We start from the raw sequence: 7,549 nt of genomic DNA, 5'->3' as shown, positions 1-7,549 counted from the left end.
CCTTCACTTTTAAACTTGTAAATACAATGATAATGGGCAAGAACATTGTGTGCACCAATAAAGAAGCAAAAACCTTTGCAACATCTTCCCACAATGTAACAAACACTTCTTTTCTGTATAGAAAAGAAATGAAAAACAAAGATGATTTTTTTTTTTTGTTGATTGTAATAAATGAAATATGTAGAAGTGGAGTATTGAGACAAAAGAATAACCAAATATTCTCAATGAGTGCATCACACTTTTGGACTATTCTTTGATTAATTTGTTTTGGTTCCAAGTGCTGAACCACAGTAAGATCACCAATTACATCTTACAATTTAAAAAGTTAAGACAAAAACTATATTAGAACTTATTTGATTAAAAAAAATAATAATAAGAACATAAATGTTTTCAATTCATGGGCACATAGATACACATGTTGACAAATAGATATATACGTTATAGTATTACCTGTGAGAATATCATTTCTGTTCAAACGCATATAAAGCATGTTAAAATCTTGAAGAAAAAATCGATGTCGTCGAATTGGTGGAAAGACGGCAGATAGTTTTACAAAATTGTTTTATTGGTGAATATAAGCTGTGTATCATGTGGCACAACTTTATACTGCCCTCTGACCTTGATCGTTCGAAAATTCATGATTTCATAGCAATCACCAGCTTGAGTCTTTGAGGCAACAACCTCATAATCAATATTTGACGCATAAGCTTCAACCGCATTGTTCTTCACATTTGGTCGCATCTAGGAAAAAAACACAAAAAAACAGAATTAAAAAGGTTATTAAAAAGAAAAAATTATATATATATACACACACACTGCAATTTGATAAAAAGAGATTAAATGGACAGAATCAGTAAATAGATTCATTTAAAATAAGTAAATCATCTAAAAAAACATTTAAAAACTATTTACAAATAGATAAGAATGAAACAAAAAAGAAAAATCATAAAAACATAAATATAAATCAACAAATAAATGAACGAAAAGAAAACCAATGACATAAATATTGATGTTAAAATTCTTAATTAAAATTATAAGACAATGATCACGTACTGTTTGCATCAACTAAGATACAGTGGAATGTCACATATTTTTTATCACTTGTAGGAATGCTTGATTTCCATATCCTACACACACTAATCTTTCTTTTCTCTGCTTTAGTGTACGGACGTAATTCAGCAATAGGAGTAGGCTTCACAGTTTCCATTTAAGCTGGTGAAAGAGAATATAAATTTTACAAAGTTAAGAATCATCATAAGACAAATTTGAAAACAACTGCAAAAGAAAAGACGAATTTATTTAAAAATAAGAATAAAATGTTAATTCGCTTATCTAACAGAAAAGTTACCATTTAAATACAGTTTGAGCCTTTGTCAATATACCGATTATATCCATGAACTAAACTAATTGATCATCATTGTAAAGGAGCAGTGAATATTTGTTCAATGTATGTGTCTCGATATACAGACTAATCCAAATTTAAGACATCTAGGAAATATTTGAGCTTTAGTTGATTAACGACAAAACAGAAGCTCAAAAATAGGATTTGAACTTAGGTTTGAGTTCATATTTGAACTCAGGTATGAAAAAAATCATACCTTTTTTTTTAGCAGAAGATATAAATAATATATTTCAGGGTATGATAAGCGCTAAATGCCTGTCGTAACAAAAAAAATAAGCAATGTTTTTGTAGCTATATTTGAGGGTAATCTAAAAATGTTTCCTCTTAGATATGAATAGTATATTGAGTGGAGTTGAAAAATGGGTAGGTACTGCAGGTATATCAAGCTAACTACTAAGTTAAAATGTGAGAATCACTAATATGTTCTTTTCAATTCTTCCGACGCTTCTCATACTGCTTAAAAAAGTGCAGTTAAAAACATGTAAAATCATTATTACAAAAAACATGTGTTTAGTCAAACACCTGGTCTCCCTCTAGTAGGTAAGTTCGGCCAAAAATTGAAAACATCCGCCATAATCTAACAAAGAATCTCAAACTGATATTGTTACCAAATGTCCAGAAAATTAATCTAAGTAGAGTTTATCTGAAGAACCCTACTACAATCTCATCTTTAAACACTTTGTAAATAGATAACTGAATCTTGGAGCAATTCCTTTTAGGAAATAACAGATCTTTTCTTTCATGCAACATTTGGCCGCTGAGAAATTGAATAAAATAACAAAATATGGTTTGAGTGACAACAAATCGTCTTGACTTAGACCTAGTTTGGGAGTGAGGTGCTTAAAAAAAAAGCACCCATGAAAAAAAGCTGTGAGGGTTTTAGGTGTTTGGTAAACTGAAAAAAGGGCTTATTTTGGAAGCTGCTGTGAGAATAAGCTGAAATCAAAGGAAAAAGTTGAAGTTGCTATTTGCAGCTTTGGAAAACTGGTTTTTTTTCAAAGCACACGGAGCTACAGTGCTTCTTTAATGAAAAGACCCACTATTAGACTGCTTTTTTTTTTCCAAAAGCACTTTTACAAAAAAGTTTACCAAACACTCTGCTGAGTTATTTCACAGCCGCTTATTCTCACAGCACAGCCGCTTATTCTCACAGCAGCTTTTTTTCAAAGCACAGCAATACCAAACCAGCCCTTAGTCAAATCAATGAATTCAAGCTTTCAAATTATAACAAAAAGAAGCAAAATCTTAACATACAGGAAACTCAGATTACCTTTTTTTTTACTTCATTCATCTATTAGGAAACTAACAACCAAATTCAAGTTTAAAGCACACAGAATTACTCAAACTCAAACTGATCCACTTACCTCGCCGAAAGAGTGAACCCACTTCGGAATTCGACCGAAACCCTTCGATCGATCGTTGAATACCCTAAAAATGTGGTTAGAGACTCAGAGCTTAGCCAAAAGTTAAAGGCAAAAAGCCTAATAATTTGAGAGACTGTGAGGAGGAAGATATATTCCTTGCAGAAAAAGTGGTGGCCGCTGCTGTTGAAACTAAAATCATTTTGTAAGATGCTGAGAAGAAAAAAAAGGGAAGAATAGGGTTTTACCTGAGGACTCGAGCTGGGCTTTGAGAGAAAAACAGCGATGGAAGAGATCAAATAGTAAACCTTGAAAAGCAACAGGGAGCCAAAATGATCCCCCAACATTAGTAAATTAACAATAAAAATCTAAACCCATATAAATTCACAGGAAAATCAAAACACTCGAAAAAAATAATTGGATCACAACTGGTCAGGTACAAAAGGATAAATTAGAAATCCAAAAGAAAAAAAAATTCATAAACAAACTAAAACTTCAAATCGGTGAAGACCGTACCTTGAAAAGGGTATACACACAAAGCTCTTCGAGACTGATCCCAATTCCGACGTCAGAGACTAAAATAGACTCCAATTATAAAGGTTTTGTAGCAACGATCGTACAAATCACCATGTAAGTTTGTAGACATCGAAATTTCAATGAAATAAATGTTGACCAATAATTAAAATTTTAGCGTTCACGTATCACATAAATTTTACACGTAGTGTATGACTTAACAAAAAATTGAAAATCATCGGAAAAGTCATCAAATATGACACGTGTCAACACCTGGCAGAAATGATTTATTTCATCTGATTATTTAAATCCAAAAATCAAGTTTTGGAATTCTATAAATAGGAAGCCAAGGCATTCATTTTCATTCACCAACTCACATCACACCAAAACCTTGAGGCTTTGAAACTCTAAAGCTCCCCAGCAAATCCTGAAGGATCAAGAAAGCTCTCTTTGTTCTTCGTCAAATCCTCCTTCAAGATCAAGCCCCAACGGCCCTTGAAGAACTTCCACCAAATCCTCCTTCAAGATCAAGCCCCAACGACCCTTGAAGAACTTCCACCAATTCAAGATCAAGCCCTGATGGCCCCTTGAAAAAAGCTTTCATTGTTCATCACCCGTTCATCCTAAGATCAAGCCTCGAAGGCCTTTGGATCAACAGTACAATCCACAAATCTACACATTACGAAGATCGAATCAGAGGCTAAATTTGTAGAAGAGATTGTAACCCCCAAATCATTAATACAAATATTATTTTGTACACGTGTTCTTGTCTCGTTTCATTGCAGGAATATTCGTGTTTACAAATTTGGCACACCCGGTGGGACATCTCTACCTCTCATCTCTATCTTCAAATCCGTAAAAAAAAAAAAAAACACAAATGGCATCAAGAAAGAATCAAGCTGTTTTTGCAACCAAAGCGAAGAATAAGAACATCCTTGCCACAAGCGGTGACACGTTGGGCATCACAACCCGAAGAAAGGTAAGAGCTCTCTCTACCGTGGCTTCCACCCTTGCATTAACTCTGCCAAAGGAACAAGAGCACCTAAGGCACAAGTGATAGGAGCATATTTATGCGCCTTAGTTAGCTAGTTCTTATGCATTTCCATGGTGTTTTCTTAGTTAAAGTAGTCTTTTAAGCTAGTTTTATGTGTTTTCAGGTTTTAAGGCCAAAGGATGCAAGAAGATGCATTTTGGAACTTTTTGGAGCAAAATTGGGCTTGGAATGATTATCACATAATTGGAGCCAAGGTTTGGACGAATTTGAAGACTTGAAGATGATGATTCCTACTTGAACAAGGTTTCCTAGTTGAAGTAGGAAAGTGCTTACATGAAGGAGGATTCCTAATCGACGAAGGATTCCTAATCAACGAAGGATTCCTAATTGAAGATGGATTCCTAATCACATGAGGATTCCTAGAAGAACAAGGATTCCTACTTGAAGTAGGAAAGTTAAGCCAAGGTTTCCTACTTTGGTTTGATTTTTCCTAATTGTCCCTAAAAGCTCCAGCAATTATGAAGACTTCCTAAGCATTCTAGGACATCAAATACACATTTCTTGCACCTTTTGAACCCTTGCCGCACCCCCCTTGGTATTTCCTCTTTCTTATTTCCTGATTCTAGGCTTTAAAACACTTTCCTTTTGTGTTTTTAACCCTAGCCGAATTTCCCTTGCTATTTCCTTTAATTTTCTGATTTGTTTCCTTAATTCTAGAAGCTTTAAACTTAATTCCTGATTATCTAATTAGTCTAGGGTTTTTAATTTCCTAATCCCTTTAAATAAACATGTTTGTGCAGCCACAAACATCTCCATTCAGCCACACACTCTCCAAAATTCGTCAAAACCCATCCACAACCTCAGAAACCAGTCCTCCTCCATCTCTGCCGATTTCCACCACCATTCTTCATCTCCACACCTTCCACACAACACCCATACACTACCCCCAAGCCTTGCCGTGCCCCTACACCATCCATAATCCATTCTACATCACAAAAACCCCCCAGAAATCATCCTCCCCCAATCTGCCGCAAGGAGAAGAGAAGGAGACAGTTCATGAAAATTGTTTGGCTCTTCAATCTGAGTTGTTGAACAATTTTAGGTGTATTCTATCTTATATTTCAATGTCTACTTCTTGTAATCTTTGTTTTTCATTGAGTATGATTGGCTAAATTCGTTTTGGCTAAGGGTGTATTCAAAACCATGTTTATTTATGTGAAATAAGTTGATTACTTCCAGTTATCGTTGCATAAGTCGTGAATACAATTTGCTTAACCGTTTAATTCAAAACTTATTCTTGTATGTTGATTGAGAGTGCACGCTTGATTTGCATGCTGGAATTTGGTGCTAGAATATAAGTTTGTTACACCTAATCGTTATGAATTTATATTCGCAAGTAGTGAAGATCGCTAGTCACGATCGTGTTAAGTAGATTCATGGCAGGAGTATCATGCTTTTCATAGTTACAATTGCCTTGTCGATGCTTATGATTTCCAAAGAACTTAATGATTCTAACTTGTATCTTTATCATGCTGTTCATATAGAGAACTTGTTAGGAATAATTTGTTTGCGATGCATATTCATCCAATTCAATGATTCTAGGGAAATCTGAAAGTTAATTTAAGCGGACCTAATTAACTTGGAGTGTCGAGGTTCATAACTTATTGAATTGATAACTGGAAATCGATTACGTTGCATAAATTTCATGTGTGGAGAAGAACCCCTTAGCCATTCCATCACCCATTGATTCATCACATTTAGTTCACAATCTGTTTTAATTTACAATCTGTGCATTTAGTTCAAATTCGTCCAAACACAATTCCCCCATATTTTGTTAAGTTTGAGTCTTCATAATCTGTCCTCTTTGGTGTTTTTAAGTATTTTGAGTCATAAGTTTTGTCAAATTCGTCCAAATCTTGTCTTAGTTGCTGTTTGAGTCAATTAATTTGTTTTAGTCAGTTTTGGGCAGATTTGAGTGTTTCAAATCTGTTTTGAATCTTAGTAGTCTAATTAGAGTCTTTAAGTTTAGTTTTTGTGTTTCTAAGTCGATTTGTATTAGATTAGCACCCCTAGTTAATCCCCGGTTAGAACGATCCCTACTTACATCATTACTACAATTGTCACAAATAGGGTTTAATTTGTGTGTTAAGTTAATTTTCACATCAACAAGCCAGTGATCACCTTGGCCTTCCTAAGGGCGCCAAGAGAGGAAAGCCCAAGGAAGCACTTAGAGTCCTTACTTTCTGATGCCGACTCAAGCAGCAGCTCAGCCATACAAGTCATGACCACATGGGTAATATCAATTGAGGAGTAGTTAGCTCAAATGAATGAAGTGATCACAAAACTCACACAGACTGTGAAGGAGAAAGACTTGAAAATCGCTGCACTCGCCAACCAACTGGAGGCGCATCACGACGTGAAAGTCAACCTAAAGGTTGATCCACTAAAGAAAAAAGCCAACGAAGAAGAGGGAGCTTCCGGTGGAGAAAGTTAGAGAAAAGCCAGAGTTGGACCAAGCAGCGGCGCTCATGGGATCTCTCTTTATCCAGCAGCTGCAGGAGATGATCGCTAACACTATCAAGGCGCAGTACGAAGGGAACTCACATAACTCCGGGCTGTACTCAAAGCCCTACTCCAAGAAGATTGATTCTTTGAAGATGTCGAGGGGTTATCAGTCGCCAAAATTCATGCAGTTCGATGGAAAGGGAAACCTAAAGCAACATGTCGCACATTTCATTGAAACCTGCAATAATGCTGGGACTGAGGAAGACTACCTTGTCAAGTAGTTCGTGCGCTCGCTGAAAGGTAACACATTTGATTGGTACACTGACCTTGTGCCCGAATCTATCAATAGTTGGGATCAGCTAGAAAAGGAATTCCTCAACCGCTTCTATAGTACGCGCCACACGGTAAGCATGCTGGAGTTGACCAGTACAAAACAGTGGAAGGATGAACCTGTCGTCGATGGCGTTCATTAAGTCTGGATTGCAAAGTTCGGTTTTCTGAAACCTTCACCATTGAGATGTGCGTTCAAGGCATGCACTGGGGGTTACATTACATCCTTCAAGGCATAAAACAAAGAACATTTGAGGAGCTGGCAACTCGTTCCCATGACATGGAGTTGAGTATCGCCAATCATAAGAAGAAGGAGCCAATCACCGACTTCAAGAACGATAAGGTGTTCGCCTCGAATGTAGACAAGACTAGGAAGAAGCCCGCCAATGAAGTTGTCACTATCAACACTACCCTCATTAAAACCTTATCTGCGCCCATCAAGAT

General features: G+C 36.1%; 1 long non-coding RNA gene across 2 annotated transcripts; it reads right to left on the bottom strand.

Annotated features, from left to right (window-relative positions):
• Window positions 1–340: 340 nt before the first annotated feature.
• LOC114826358 (uncharacterized) lies at window positions 341–3,361 on the bottom strand. 2 transcript variants are annotated; one of them, XR_003775170.2, is made up of 5 exons: window positions 3,280–3,361; window positions 3,012–3,071; window positions 2,767–2,830; window positions 1,054–1,212; window positions 341–741 (listed from the first exon to the last, which is right to left on the bottom strand). It is a non-coding gene; the product is annotated as an uncharacterized lncRNA (long non-coding RNA). The 2 variants fall into 2 exon arrangements; XR_011583838.1 differs by lacking the exon at window positions 3,280–3,361 and having other exon boundaries at window positions 3,012–3,118.
• Window positions 3,362–7,549: the final 4,188 nt, after the last annotated feature.

This window comes from Malus domestica, chromosome 08 (genome assembly GCF_042453785.1).
Source record: "Malus domestica chromosome 08, GDT2T_hap1".
Classification (NCBI taxonomy): Eukaryota; Viridiplantae; Streptophyta; class Magnoliopsida; order Rosales; family Rosaceae; genus Malus; species Malus domestica.
Note: the sequence above shows the minus strand (reverse complement) of the source record. Positions and strands in the feature narration are given on the sequence as shown.